Raw genomic sequence first — 17,241 nt, forward strand, 5'->3', positions numbered from 1 at the left:
TAAAAAAAATCAAATAGTAATCCCCCCCCCCCCCCCCCAACTACCTATAATACTAACGGCCTAATTTATGTACAAAAAATGAAAGAAAAACAAATAATTTATGTAACACCTCAACAAAAGAAAATCACTGAATTACGGGTTCCTGACTTGGAACAGGCACATACATGCAGAATATGGCGGGGTTAAACATATTCTCTTGCCGATTATAAATCTGAAATAAAACCGGCAAAATAGCAAAACTCTATATAATTTTAATCGCTATTTTGCCGAAGCCTTTATATTCAGACAAAGATTTCTTAAAACTTATAAATCAATTCTAGCCGTAGAATTTATAAATCAATTTTAGCCGTAGAATTTATAAATCAATTCTTGCCGTAGAATTTATAAATCAATTCTAGCCGTAGAATTTGAAATCACTTCTAACCGTAGAACTGTTCTAGCTAGAACTGTCTAAAACTGTTCTAGGATAGAACTGTCAGGATCAGTTCTAGCTAGAACTGTCCAAATCAGACCAACACTGACCAAATCAGTTCTAGCTAGAACAGTTCTAACCTGGAAATGACTAAAAGGTGTCAGGCTGACAGTTCTACATACTGTTCTAGAACAGTTCTCCTAACAGATTCTGACAGAATTTATGAGAGGTTAGAACTGATCTCCACTGTACATTATTATATTCACTTAATTTAAATTCGGTGGATAAATGTCTCATTGGCAATTAGAATGAAATTCAAAACAGTGTGGCTGTGACCATTGATTGACACATTAAATTCATCCATTGACTGGGACAATTTAGGTGAACGTTTGTATGTAACGACCACTGCTCACTATGTACTTTTTAAAGACACTTAAACTATGGGGTCACCAAAGGTTCTCAACACTTTAATAAAGTAATTCGAAAAATTAATCAGAAATAACACGATGTTTTGATTTATATCAATTATATAAATCAAAACATAAAGGTTATTCCTGATTAATTTTTCGAATTATTTTATAATTAAAGGCGTTAAGAAACCTTTGGTGACCCCACAGTTTAAATGTCTATCGTAGGTACGTCGTGAACAGTGGTCGTTACAGACAAACGTTCACGTAAATTGTCCCAGTCAATGGATGAATTTAATGTGTCAATCAATGGCCACAGCCACACTGTTTTGAATTTCATTCTATACTCCAATTGTTTTTCATTTTTCTATTTCCAAATATATGGAACAAAGTATTATTACTTATAAACCTACAAAAATGTCGTTCAATTGAAAAATACCAAATAGGACTACGATTTTTAACCCACCCCTTCTACATTAACGACTGTTGAGTGCACACGAATAATAATAGACATGCAGTGGGTGATGGTGGTGGTGGTGGTGGTAGTGGGGATCCCATCGCATAACTTGATAAAAGATATTTTTTCTTAATACACCGTACCATTTCAAGAACCTTTTTTTTTTTCTTTCTCCCGTTCCCATTCCCTCCTGTATGTTTGCATTCTTCAATATAATTACTCCTCCATTGAAAAAAAAATCTGTTTAGAACTCCAAGTAGAAATATGTGAAATATGGCCTATAACCAGATATCGTTACCATAAATTACTTAAAACCTTTACTAAATTTTTCCATAGATATAAAGATTTGGTTTTGAAGTTTTGTTGTACCTGTAGAAAACTTATTTCAAACAGGATAGCACATTCTCATTTTTACGGAAATGTTGTTAACCGTGCCCGGAAATTTAGAAATGATCCATGTAAACTTGTCGCTCCTTTAAATAAACTTATTCTAAAAGGTTACCTATTCAACACTGTAATAAGATCATTGAATATTGTTTTTATTGGTATACATATTGATTTTGTTATCAGTAAATTAAAAGCTAACTAAATATTACTAGTTTGTTATATAGAGAATAATACATGGTAAAATCCGTATCATATGTCGTATCATCCCGAGACATCAATATCAGTCCAAGGGCCTTTAGGCCCGAGGGATGATATTGGTCGAGGGTGATACGGCATGTGATACGGATTTTGCCATGTATTATACACTTTATCATATATTTCAACAGAAGAGTATTATATTATATGAACTGTTTTCTGATCCATAGCGCTGGGTTACCTTCAGCTCTACTTTTGTCTTGTTTCAAAGGCATTAAAAGAACTGCTCAATTACTTATCCGAAGCACCTGGGTTACTTTACAATTTGCGTGCTGTTGTTTTAAAAATATTTTGTTTATTATTGTATTAATTTGTGTGTTTTGTATTTTTCATAGTTGCATTTAGTGTGCCAAAATCTATGAAAACTTGACGTTCGTGACGTCACATACAATATGAAAACTCGACGTTCGTGACGTCACATACCAAACAATGACGTCATTCAAAAAATTTACCTATTTTGAGGAAAAAAAATTTTAAGCAAAAAAAAAAACCAAAACTGACTTTATGTAAAAAAAAAAAAAAAAAAAAAAAGTAGGGGTGTGATAAAGGGTATGCGATAAAGGGTAGGGGTGTGATAAAGGGTATGCGATAAAGGGTGCGCATCAAAGTTGCGCGATATGGATTAAACAGCAGGCTATTTATCACATATGCAAAACTACTGTATTTACTACTAAACATATGATAAATGCATATACATATTAATGGATCTACAATCTGTCGATACCTGTAACTTGGCATTGCACAAGGTCATGTTTTTCTCTGGCTGTTTATGACGTCTTTTCACATTCACTTTCCATTGGATGTTGGATGTGTACGGATTGATAGTTTAGTCTTAGATGCATGTTTTTTTATTTATTAATTGTTAGTGGCTTTGAACTAGCTGTCAGATAACTGCGAGTACTCTCAGATCTGTTCATTGTGTCTTTTTGTGTCGGGATGTATAAGTACCGGGCCAGGTCCACTTGTATTTTTGTCAATCTGATGAGTTAAGCCTTTTTCAACTGACTTTTATAGTTCGTTTTTATGTTGTACTGTTATACCACTGTCCCAGGTTAGGGGGAGGGTTGGGATCCCGCTAACATGTTTAACCCCGCCACATTATTTATGTATGTGCCTGTCCCAAGTCAGGAGCCAAATTCAGTGGTTGTCGTTTGTTTATGTGTTACATATTTGTTTTTCGTTCATTTTTTTTTTAACATAAATGAGGCCGTTAGTTTTCTCGTTTGAATTGTTTTACATATAGTCTTATCGGGCCTTTTATATCTGACTATGCGGTATTGGCTTAGCTCATTGTTGAAGGCCGTACGGTGACCTATAGTTGTTAATGTCTGTGTCATTTTGGTCTTTTGTGGATAGTTGTCTCATTGGCAGTCATACCACATCTTTTTTTTTATATATTAGAATAAAAGGTTGTCTCTGGCTGTCAAGTTTTTCATCCGATCAGGAAAAAATGATGATCATAGTCAAAGAGGACTAGATACATATCATTCCTGACAAGTTTTCATAAAATTAAGTAATACCGCCAGGCGCGTAGCTGCATATACGCTAACACGCAGTTGCGTGCACATCGATTCGGCATCAAAAAAAAATATGGCAAAATAAAAATATAAATTAAATGATTAAAGGAAACACATATGTCACTTTTTTTTTTTATTAATGAAAGGTTATTAAATAACTTTTTACAAGATTTGAATTTGTTATACTCAGTCTAAGACATGTAGTTTCGGAGCACATTTTACGGAGTACGGTTTATCTGTTTGGAATGAGATGTTCCAATCGGCATTAAATTTATCAGATCCCGAGGCCATGTGTTCGACAGACAACAAGACCCAATCACCCTGCAAACACACCAAAACAGTATTGGAAAGTCTCATTATATTTTGCGTTCATAGACCATATGATAATGAAACTGGAGAGTGGAGTCGCGTCTGGTATTATTAGAAAATCGCTTCTTTGCGCCGTATCTGCTTCCTTGTGTTGTTGGAAATATAACAAACGAAGAAATCTCTGAGACATACGAAACTGACCTGGCATGTAATTTTGACGAATTCAATTGGGAGGTCGCTCGATGGTGAACACGTACGCTGATTTATAACACCTCGCGAGTGCTACCGTGGAGATATATCAAGGTACTACGTCTGTTGGAAACTTGCAAATGTACGATCAACAATGAACAACGACAGGTTATCATCGCTTAGGCATTACTTCATATTCATCGGGAATTCAGTGTTAATATTGACAAAGTAATAGAGAAGTTCGTTTCTGCCTAGACCCGAAGAGCAGATTTTGGACAATTTTGAGTAATTTCGGTATCACAAAAATGTGTTGTTTATGTATTCAATTTACCATTATTTACTCTATTCAGAAGATTAATTAATAGTTTTCATTCATAAATTGTTTATAAGTCCTTTCTACATGTAGCTCCTCTTTTAACCGTCCTATGACCGAAAACCGAAAAAAAAAAAAAATCTGCATAAAAGGGTCCCAAAATTTTTTCGCCTCGCTCCGCTCGGCGGTAGTTGCTTGCACAACATTTCGTTCTAGCTACGCCCCTGACCGCAGTCCCACTAGGCCACGATCGCACTACGATCTGTGAAAAAAATGCAAATTTTAATGATCGTAGTACGATCGTGTAGATCGCAGTATTATAAATAAGAAATATGTGCTCCTATACAGTTGAATTTACCAACCTACCAGCACTATATGAGCAGACCGTATAGACAGACTTCTAATCATCAAACCTTTAATTTAAACATTTCTCTGTGAAATATCCGAGGTAAAGAAATACTGTAAGAATTTCTATAGTGGACCTAGTAGTCGTTTGCTTATATAAACTATACATGTTTCTCGTTTCTCGTTTTTTTTTTATATAGATTAGACCGTTGGTTTTCCCGTTTGAATGGTTAAATACACTTGTAATTTTTGGGGCCTTTATAGCTTGTTGTTTGGTGTGAGTCAATGCTCCGTGTTGAAGGCCGTACCCTTACCTATAATTGTTTACTTTTATAAATTGTTATTTGGAGGGAGAGTTGTCTCATTGGCACTCATACCACATCTTCCTATACCTACTTCCTTAGATTATTCCCGCAAATAAATGTTTTAATTTGGTCTGTCGCTTTAATGGAAATGATCGTGGCCGGACCAGGTTAGCTAAATTGAAAGATTATCTCTGAATCTTACAATAAAGTTCTTTCTAAAATGTTTTTAAAATATGTTATTGTGTGATCGTATAAGCTAGTGAAAATCAAGTAAATGTGTTGAATTTTAAACACGATTTTTGTTATGAAAGTCTTATAGAACTTCAATTATACGAAGAAGAAAAAAATTGATGTTACACGCGATTTCCCCCTCCAATCGGACTATTTATGTATCCATCTCCATATCAGTAATACACTAAGAAGATGTGGTATGACTGCATAAGAGACAACTCTCCACTAATCAGCAAACAACATAAAAGTTTACACACATATAGGTTACCGTATGGCCTCCAACACCGAGAAAAGTCCATACCGTAGTAAGCTATAAAAGGCCCCGAAAAGGTCCCTAATCTTGTTAACTACAGTAATGTCTTTAATATATTTACCACAGCAATTGCCAGAATATCCTTTATAGCACTTGCATTTGCCTGACTCTGAACGCCCATTAACACATCTTGGGGCAGCACAAGGTTCTCTAATTATTAAATCTTCGTCGGTGATGTTGCAAACTTTATAGCATTCCGCTTTATGCATATTACCGCAGCATCTTAAGGTGTACCTTTTTCTGACACTATCACAGTCATGCTCAAAACATTTTGTCCACGGCATTTTTATTGTAATATCACATATATTAATACCACTACCACATTCATTTAAGCAGCAATAAAATGGAAACCAAAACACACTAAAATACAAGTGCTTGATATGCATTGTTTAAACCATTTACCAGAATGATCGCGTTTCCTTTTGCACTTTGCATGCAAATTGATATAAATATAAATGAGCATATATGAAAATATAAGAAAATCAGATATATTATCAACAATTATTTTTCAATCATTTATGGTAGTAAGAGCCAAAATTGATACGTGCAATATAAGTACTTGTCAGTATACTCAAACAATTCGTTTACTTACAAAAAAATTCAAACATTACTCAATTTTCACGAGGTAAACACAGGAATAAAATGACATTGTTACGAAGGATTCGAAATTTTGCTTGTTCTTGCTTTTTCTCCAAATTCATTTGACCGGTCCACATAAATTTTGACAAATTTCTCAATACAACCTACTGGAAGAATTTTATATAAGCATGACTGACCTAAAATTAAATCACATGCAATTGCAAGCAAGATAAAAGAAAAAAAATGAAATTGCTGGTCCTTGTAGATCCTTCTTATTTTCTTTATATACACCGTATTGATTCTCTTATGGTTGTTTTTATTTATAATTTCCTTGGCGTTGTCGGTCTACCTAAGTTTTAATATCCTTTGGTATATTCCGCCTCTCTTTTACTGATGATTATATACAATTTTTCCTTTCTTTGAATTACCTATAAAATATGTTTCTGGAAAATATATTTGAAGAAGGCTAAGCCCTATAAAAAAAACTCGTTTGATTTAATAAATAACAAGTTTGAGACATCGAGCTAACTATAACATTCAAACGCGAAATACAAAATATGCAGAACAAAAACCTAAAATCTGAACAAACAAGCCTGAAAATCGGCAATTGGGCGAGCAAGAGATCTCTACAGATATAACTTCAATGTTTTTAATTTATAATACGTTATTTATAATATATAAATGCGCTGTGGAAAAGTTGGCAATACTGTTATAGCAATCAGTACCGAAATCAAGTTTGGATTGAAAATTTTGGTATATACTTTATTGAAAAAACTTGTGTGCTACTTCTTTCAATCGTAATATGTTTTTTAAAGAAACAAGATATTTCAAACAGTGCAATTATTAAAACTGATTGGTCGGTGTTTTAAAATTTGTTTTATACTTTCATGTGTTCAGTGTATATAGTTTGTAATTTATACTCAACGTCATAATTAAAGATAGACCTACTTTTAGAAATAACAAGTTAAGCCAAATGTCAATAACTTAATCTTATCTTAATGTCAAATTGGGTTCCATAAATAAAAACAGTTCATTTTATTGTGGATTTTTACTTTTATAACAAAACATTACCTACTCATTGTTAACATAGTATTAACAAATTAGTGTGAAAGTCTAACTGTAGACGTTAAAATGATATATGGATACGATAAGGTCATTAAGGGTCATTTTAGGGTAAAATTTATATATTTCAGGTCAATCAGGAAGTAACAAGAGGTAATTTATTGAGATTAGCAGATGTATGTTCTAAGACATTTCAAAATTCTCATTTTATAGAAATACAAAATGCATACCACCTTACCAGGATGAAATCTGCGTTTTAAACATGCATTAAATTTTATCGATGATTTACATTCTGAATTAGAAATTATTGAATTACTTGCGTTTGTCAGTGCCAATATTAAACAATATACTGATGCAAAAATGGAATAAAACATGTTCAGTAGTAGACTATTAAAGTTCTCTGGTTATTGTAGCGTTCTATATTTAGGTACGAAAATAACTCAGTCAATTCAATTTCTTCAATTGTCAACTATAATATATATGACTGTCACTCTTATAGAGACTTTTTAATTTTTTAAATTGTGAATTTCCTGAGTCTTATATTATATATTTTTTTATGTTATATTGTATGTTAATATCATAAAATTTTTGAACTTATATTTCATAATAATAAAAATGTGATATGATTTTTTTTATCTTTATAGTATGAAATTCAAAACAGTGTAGCTGTGGCCATTGATTGACACATTAAAATCATTCATTGACTGGGACAATTTAGGTGAACGTTTGTATGTAACGACCAATGCTCACTATGTACTTTTTAAAGACACTTAAACTATGGGGTCACCAAAGGTTCTCAACACCTAAATAAAGTAATTCGAAAAATTAATCAGAAATAACACGATATTTTGATTTATATCAATTATATAAATCAAAACACAAAGGTTATTCCTGATTAATTTTTCGAATTATTTTATAATTAAAGGCGTTAAGAAACCTTTGTTGACCCCACAGTTTAAATGTCTATCGTAGGTACGTCATGAACAGTGGTTGTTACAGACAAACGTTCACGTAAATTGTCCCAGTCAATGGATGATTTTGATGGGTCAATCAATGGCCACAGCTACACTGTTTTGAATTTCATACTATGTCGCGGAATCAGGGTCAAAAATACTTATTTACGTATAAACATAATTATTTCTGTATATACGGAATTCGATTTATGTATATACGTAAATCGAATTCCGTATATACGTTAATCGAATTCTGTATATACGGAATTATTTATGTATACGTAATTCAATTGCTGTATATATAAACGTTATCCGATTTCTGTGTATACGGAATTAATTTTGTATATACGTAATTATATTTCTGTTTATCGGTCGTCCCACTGTCTATATCACTCTGTTCAGCTCTTAATATTATTCCGTATCATGTCTTTGTGACGTCAAATACGTTGACCCGGCCTAAATAACTTTGACCCGGACATATCAGCGACGTCATAATGTTTGAACCGACGTTAATAACTTTGACCCGAACTTATCAAGTCATCTTTTGTGTGCTGGTGAATCAAAGAAAACACTTCCGAAACACGCAAATATAACCCGATAAATCGATTATCAGATTATCTGCATATTGATATTGTAAAATATCAGCTGCTTGACATTATATGAAGGCTTTTTGATCTCGTTCGCTACGCTCACTCGACAAAAAGCTTCATATTATGTCTCGCAGCTGATATTTTACGATATCAACATGTAGATAACCTGATAATCGGTACGTATACGGAATTATTTCTGTATATACATAATTGGATTAACGTATATACGTTATTATTTTTGTATATACGTAAATCGAATTATGTATATACACAAAGAAGTATTTTGACCCTGATTCCGCGCCATATCTTTATATCGTTGTTTAAGATGTAAACACATTGTGGGAAATAAGGAAAAAACTAATACACACTAACTTGTTACAAAAACAGATTAAATTCAAACGTGAATGATTATTTCAGAACAAGGAATTATCCATGTAAAATTGAATTGTTCGACTCTTTGCTAATGTTTTTTTTAATGTAATACCGACATTTCACAGTTAAATACTTCTTAACCCTTATTTTATTGTACGTTTTTCAGCTTTTTGTCTTGTTGTTCAACAAACCGAGAGTTGTTTTATGACATACCAGGATAACTTTCTTAATTTTGTCATGATGGCCATATTCAATATCAATTTGTGGTATGTTTAGTATCAATTTGGATATGCTTAATATCAATTTGTGGTATGTTCAATATCAATCTATGGTATGTTCAATATCAATTTAGTGTATGTTTTATATCAATTTGTGGTATTTCAATATCAATTTGTTGTGTGTTCAATATCCATTTTTGGTGTGTTCTTTTTCAATTGAACCCCACAGGGAAAATGTAGAATCTTGAAACAGAATTGTTCGACTCTTTGCTAATGTTGATTTTGTATGTACTACCGACATTTTATAGTTTAATACTTTTTAACACTTATCTTATTGTACGTCTTTCTTCTCTCTGTCTTGTTGTTCAACAAACCGAGAGTAGTTTTATGACATATCAGGATAACTGTCTAAAACTCGTCAGGATGCCATATTCTATATCAATTTTTTTGTATGATCAATATCAATTTGTGGTCCGTTCAATATCAATTTTTTGTATGTTCAACTTGATGTGTGTGTGTGTTCAATATCAATTTGTTGTAAGATCAATATCAATTTGTAGTACGTTCAATATCAATTTGTTGTATGTTCAATATCCATTTTTGGTGTGTTCTTTTTCAATTGAACCCCACAGGGAAAATGTAGAATCATGAAACAGAATTGTTCGACTTTTTGCTAATGTTGATTTTGTATGTACTACCGACATTTTATAGTTTAATACTTTTTAACACTTATCTTATTGTACGTCTTTCTTCTCTCTGTCTTGTTGTTCAACAAACCGAGAGTAGTTTTATGACATATCAGGATAACTGTCTAAAACTCGTCAGGATGCCATATTCTATATCAATTTTTTTGTATGATCAATATCAATTTGTGGTCCGTTCAATATCAATTTTTTGTATGTTCAACTTGATGTGTGTGTGTGTTCAATATCAATTTGTTGTAAGATCAATATCAATTTGTAGTACGTTCAATATCAATTTGTTGTATGTTCAACTTGGGGTGTGCATGTGATACAAATTTGTTGTATGTTCAACATCTATTTGTTGTATGTTCAATATCAATTTGTGATGTGTTGAATATCAATTTGTGATGTGTTCAATATCAATTTGTGATGTGTTTAATATCAATTTGTGGTAGGTTTAATATCAATTTGGAGTATGTTCAACTTGGTGTGTGTGTGTGTGTTCAATATCAATTTGTTGTAAGATCAATATCAATTTGTTGTATGTTCCACTTGGTGTGTGCATGTGTTACCAATTTGTTGTATGTTCAATATTAATTTGTGGTATTTTCAATGTCAATCTGTTGTGTGTTTAATACCTATTTGTTATATGTTCAATATCATTTTTTTTTGTATGTTCAATATTAATTCTTTGTATTTTCAATATCAATTTGTGGAATGTCCAATATCAATTTGTTGTTTGTTCAATATCAATTTGTGGTATGTTCAATATCAAAGAGTGTTATGTTCAATATCAATTTGTTCTGTGTTGAATATCGATTTGTGGATATGTTTAATATCAATTTGTTATATTTTCAATATCAATTTGTTATATGTTCAATATCAATTTGTTGTGTGTTGAATATCAATTTGTGGATATGTTGAATATCAATTTGTTATATGTTCAATATCAATTTGTGATGTGTTCTATATTAATTTGTTATATGTTCAATATCAATTTGTGCTGTGTTCAATATCAATTTGTGGTATGTTCAATATCAATTTGTTCTGTGTTGAATATCAATTTGTGGTATGTTCAATATCAAAGAGTGGTATGTTCAATATCAATTTGTTGTTTGTTGAATATCAATTTGTGGATATGTTTAATATCAATTTGTTATATGTTCAATATCAATTTGTGATGTTTTCAATATCAATTTTTTATATGTTCAATATCAATTTGTTATATGTTCAATATCAATTTGTGGTATGTTCAATATCAATTTGTAGTATGTTCAATATCAATTTGTTGTGTGTTGAATATCAATTTGTGGTATGTTCAATATCAAAGAGTGGTATGTTAAATATCAATTTGTGGATATGTTTAATATCAATTTGTTATATGTTCAATATCAATTTGTTATATGTTCAATATATTTGTTGTGTGTTGAATATCAATTTGTGGATATGTTTAATATCAATTTGATATATGTTCAATATCAATTTGTGATGTGTTCAATCTCAATTTGTGATGTGTTCAATATCAATTTGTTAAATGCTCAATATCAATTTGTGATGTGTTCAATATCAATTTGTGGTATGTTCAATATCAATTTGTTGTGTGTTCAATATCAATTTGTGGTAGGTTTAATATCAATTTGGAGTATGTTCAATATCAATTTATTGTATGGTCTATAACAACTTGTGGTATGTTCAATACCAATTTGTAGTATAAGCAAGATCAACGTTTTGTATGATCAATATCAATTGGAGGTGTTTTCAATTTCAATTTACCCCACAGGGAAAATGTTACAAATTTGCTCACGATATGGTTAAATCATCATTAGTGTTATTCAATCGTAAGCTATGCTACTTCTTCAGCAAGATGAGTATTTTCAAACAAGTTGACATATACAAGAGGTAAGCCGTCAGATTTTCTACTGGAGACTTTCATCATATAAGTAGTATAATACTTTTAACATTAATTTCAATGACAGATACTTATAAGCCAGCACATCTTCATACTAACGTTAATCCTATTGATTGAAACACTCAGACAAAGTTGACCATTGCAATTTTGGTAATTCTTTTAAGGTGCATTTGGATATATAGTTCGTCAAGTATTTATACATTCAAATCTTGGAATATGAACTTTTCTGATAAAGGTAAGGCAAGAAAAACGTCCGGACGTACCAAATTTCTGAAGCCTCACACAATGTATTTTTCTTTTTTTTTGTGTCGATACTACAGCTAATGGACTATTTGTTCCAAAGGGTAGCAACAGACCAATAAGAACACTAATTTATTTTTTCCATTAATAAATAATTAGAAACAAAGGTTTAAACTTCTCAGGCACAAAAGAAGTATAATACACTAAGGTAGTAGCGGCAAAATTCTGGTTATGCTCAATTATCGATGGAACATATTAATTCACCTAAAATTTTAATCAAATATCCCATATGTGTGTCATGTTCCACATGACGATGAGTCAAAAAGTTAAAACAAATTGACGTGTCTGCAAGTGGGTATGTCATCGAGTCAGCAATTCGACAGGAAAACGAGTTGACAGGCAAACAAATCAACGAGTCCATATTTCATTTGTACTGGTGATGAGTAAGCTGGTCGACAGGCAAATTAGTTTGTAAAAAGACGATGTGTCGAGTTCTGAAGGTAGAAGAGTCTGCCAGTTGACATATCAGTTCCTTTCGTGATCTTTCTCTGCAGGTCCACAAATCATTGTCCCGACAAGTCAACTGTGGTATCTAGCATTTGCGTGTTGTGTTGAAATGGTGTTATAGGAGATCATAGAAATAAATAACGGTTGGTAGGCCCTAAGTTATGTCCAAGGCAAACATAGAAATATTGTTACAGACACTGAAGTATTAAATAAAATAGAGAAACTTAAATGTTTATATTATTTATATTGCCTTAAATCTTCAATAATTAAACGATGTTCTAAAATCTATCACACCAATAACAAGAAAGATTCTGCCAGATATTTAAATCAATGTACAAGTAAATAAAAATCGAATAAATAATATCCTATTGTATAAAAATGTGTCAAATCGGTTGCTCAGTTACAGGTGGATTAATAGACACTGCCTCGTCATATGATGGGGGCTGTTTTGTAACGGCGCCATTTTGTTTGCTATCTTGCTTTCTTCCATTATGATTGGTTTTATTCTGTGTTGTTACGGCGCCATTTTGTTTGCCTTCTTGCTTTCTTACATTCTGATTGTTTTCAATCTCACTGGTACTAGCGTATCGACATTGCTGGGACGTTGTTGCATTGCCTGAACGAGAGTTATTGCAACAGTCCCAATCGGAAGTTATGCAACAAAAATAAGCCGGGAGGCAACCTCCGCATCCGTTACCGTCTCCATCACAACAATCACATGTGCATCCATTACACGTTAAGATTTTGCAGCAATCATCAAAACAGTCACATTTACAGTCACCACAATCACAACAATTACAATCACCACAATCGCAATCACAAACACCACAGTCGCAACCACCACAATCGCAACCACCACAATCTATATCTCCCATTCTCTGAAATATATTACATTTTCTATTAAGCCAAAAAGAGAGGTCTGTGATTCCTATAAGTATCAAAATGACTTACCTAGCATTCGAAAAATGTATCTTGATCATGCATTTTCCAATTTCAACCCACCAATTTTTTCTTTAAATGTCCCGTACCAAGTCAGGATTATGGCCATTGTTATATTATAGTTCTTTTCTGTGTGTGTGTGTGTTGCATTTTAGTGTTGTGTTTATGTTGTGTCGTAGTTCTCCTCTTATATTTGATGCGCTTCCCTCAGTTTAAGTTTGTAAGCCGGATTTGTTTTTTTTTTCTCAATCGATGTATGAATTTTGAACAGCGGTATACTACTGTTGCCTTTCTTTATCTATATCATAAGTATCTTCTCTTTTTATAACCGTTCTTAGACTTTAAAATAATCTATGATCTAGACTATTTGATTGAATTTTGCTTTTTTTATTTATATAATAGATAGAAGTTTTTGACTGGTTATAGTATCGCCTTCTAAATCAAATCACTAATAGCCAACATCGAATTCTATGCAAGACGTTGTAAATTTTTTTATGCTTAATCATTTTTATCAGATACTCATGACAGATATATTTATGTATTTTACCCTGAAGTGACAATGAATCCCCCCGAATTAGTATAACAGCGTATAGTAGTATCAACGGAAAAGCCCATCATGGAAGACTGAAATGAAATGTAAAGAAGACTTGTCCTGCAGAGTGCACACAAACTCACACTGCATGTCCAATTTAAATTCATCAGATACAAAACCGATTATTTGTTCTTACTCATTAATGCCGCGTGCTGAGTTGCGAATCAGCATTGACCAAAGTCATTGGTTTAAACCGATAATCTCCCACACTCTATGCGAACACGCTACCACGACACCACCAAGTCGTTCAAGAGTGAATATGTTAGTGGAGCGGAAGGACAAATTGACGAACAGTCAGACATCAACATTATTATATACTATCTGCTTAAGAAAACAGGAGTAAACATACACGTTGTGATAAGATGTCGACTAACCGACTGTGTCCTCCTGAGGAATACATATATATATTATTTTAGTCTCCATTAATATAAGTGTGTGACTTGTTTGATATGTGTTTGGCAAATACGACCGGCCTTCTAGAACTGAAATAGAAGATACTTATTTTAAAAGAAGCTAAAAGAGTTGCGAAATATACCAGAGGGACACTAAATCTAATAAATCTAATACCATGGCTAAAAAAGAAAAAAAAAACGGCAAACAATTGTACACAAACAACATCTGTGAAACGGTCAACCAACTCGTGATGGCGTCCGTAAAATTTACGACGGGATGATTTCAACTTCACCATTTTGAAAGTCTTGTTTTAATAGCTTCCTTGTGAGCAGAAACCTTCTATCAAAAAATCATGATAGGAAATACAAATACGGGAATATCGTATCAATTGGGAGATATATACTCCGTATGCAGGCGCTACTGGAATGTTGCTACATAGAAATCGAAAGTTCTCAATTGGGAAGTTGAAATCATCTCTTTTGTCTAAAAGTTTGGTTTCGACCGACCTTCGTTGTCAATTTCTAGATGTAAGTTAAGATATAAGGCAGACTTAACTTTATCTACCATATCCTTCATCTCAAGTTCGATGGTATAGATGCGTTCAACATAGTCATCAAATGTTAAATTATTTAGTGATAGAACATCATCTATATAACCATTTGTGTATAACGGAAAGTAAAGTTAATGGATACTGTTGACTTCTTTTCTTCCTTCTTCAGATGTTCCTGTATGAAGTCAAACTAATGTTCGCCCAACAAAAGAAATCCCAGCGTGGTATATATATATTTTTGTTTAACACTTACCTTACCAAAATATTCTTACCAAGTATTTCAATCTAGTTCACTTGATAGATGTGTATTTATATTAATTTGTTATGACGGATTTCCCGATAATTCACATGTTCGTGACGCAACTGATTTATGTTGAGGATACACCCGCTTATCATACGGTTTTTCCAACTTCAGTTAAGATACGACGCATTTATTTCAAATTATCATAGTCCTAATGATAATGTTATCGCAAAAAAAAAATCAATACATTGTAGACGTACAGTCTGTTTATTCATTGCAATTGCACATTTTAATTTATATGAATATTTTTATAAAAATTATATTGACCCAAGAGGATATTTAAACAATCCAACCAAAAGAGTTAACTGGGATAAACATATAATGACTCGTCGACCTATACGGTCTAGTTGTAAAACTGGAGTTCGCCTGACTATGTATGATGTAAAGATATAAAGCCTCATCCGTTTGGCTGTGTTGGATGTTAAAATACAAATTCTCAACCGTTTGGCTGTGTGAGATGTTAAAATACAAATCCTCAACCGTTTGGCTGTGTAAGATGTTAACAAAAAATACATAATCTCATCCGTTTGGTTGTGTGGGATTTAAAATACAAATCCTCAACCGTTTTGCTGTGTAAGATGTTAACAAAAAATACATAACCTCATCCGTTTGGCTGTGTGGGATTTAAAATACAAATCCTCAACCGTTTGGCTGTGTAAGATGTTAACAAAAAATACATAACCCCATCCGTTTGGCTGTTTAAGATGTTAAAATACAAATACTCAACCGTTTGGCTGTGTAAGATGTTAACAAAAAATACATAACATCATCCGATTGGCTGTGTGGGATGTTAAAATACAAAACCTCACCCGTTTGGCTGTTTAGGATGTTAAAACACATACAGTCGTTTGGCAGTTTAGTAGTTTAGAACGTGAAGTTCTGTTTCTAAAAAAAAAAAAACATACAAATTACAAATCAAGAAGTTTTACAAATCGAAATTAATATATTTCCACAGTATTTCACACGAAGTCGCTGTCAATATCAGTTTTAGATGTGTTCAATATCATTTTCCCTTCACAGGGTAAATGTTGAAATGTTTCTCACTAAAAAATGGATAAATCATCCCAGTGTCTGTCAATCGTAAGGTGCGTTTGTTTTACTGTATTCCAGTCACGTAGTGTTGTCATTGTTGTCATTTGGTGGTGTTTCCAACATTATCACATTAGCGGGAGGTTTGGCTAGCAATATAAGTAGATTCAACCGTCTATTTATTCTTAAAATTAATTGTATCAAATCAAGAAAAAAGGCAGCTGTTATCTGCAGTCCGTTTCTATGTATTTTTAAAGTTTGATTTTGTTGTAGTTCATCGTTTCTGTTGTTCCGTTGTTTTCTTCAAAAAGCTGATGTGTTTCCCTCGGTTTTTAGTTTGTTATCAGAATTTGTTTGTCATGATTAATCGAATTGTGAGTAATGAACAGAGACATGTAGTAAACTGTTGTCTTTGTTCTAGTCGTCAGCAAGACGAACAATGCAAAACTTTTTGTAGTTGAAAGATAAAACAAATAAGCCATAAGATTCAATGACAAATATTATTAATCTCTAACGTTTATTCTATTGTTTGAAACCATCCCGCAGAGTTGATCATTGATATATTGGCAACTCTTTTATGTCCTTTTTGGTTATATAGCTCGTTCAAAAATTTATTTTTTTGGAATAGCGAGTTTTTGTTAAAGGTGCAACCAGACTAGGGACCCGAAACGCACAAAATTTATAAAACCGTATTTTAATTTTATTAGTCAATAGCGAAGCAATTGATCTGTTTGTTCCTTAGGTTATTGACAGCTCAGTAGTCAAAGCTTTGCAAATCGACGGGTAAACCGGTTTGACAAATTAAACAGGTGATGAGCTCGCGAGTTGTCAGGTAAATTAAAGTTAGTAAATTGACATATTTACATGCTAATGGGTTCAGGTAA

The 17,241-nt window shown here is 32.5% G+C and overlaps 1 long non-coding RNA gene across 1 annotated transcript; it reads right to left on the reverse strand.

The window, feature by feature from the left end:
* Window positions 1–12,165: 12,165 nt before the first annotated feature.
* On the reverse strand, window positions 12,166–15,487 carry LOC143049505 (uncharacterized). The gene is made up of 2 exons (XR_012970263.1): window positions 15,281–15,487; window positions 12,166–13,431 (listed from the first exon to the last, which is right to left on the reverse strand). It is a non-coding gene; the product is annotated as an uncharacterized LOC143049505 (long non-coding RNA).
* Window positions 15,488–17,241: the final 1,754 nt, after the last annotated feature.

The sequence above is a fragment of the Mytilus galloprovincialis genome, chromosome 1 (genome assembly GCF_965363235.1).
Source record: "Mytilus galloprovincialis chromosome 1, xbMytGall1.hap1.1, whole genome shotgun sequence".
NCBI lineage: Eukaryota > Metazoa > Mollusca > Bivalvia > Mytilida > Mytilidae > Mytilus > Mytilus galloprovincialis.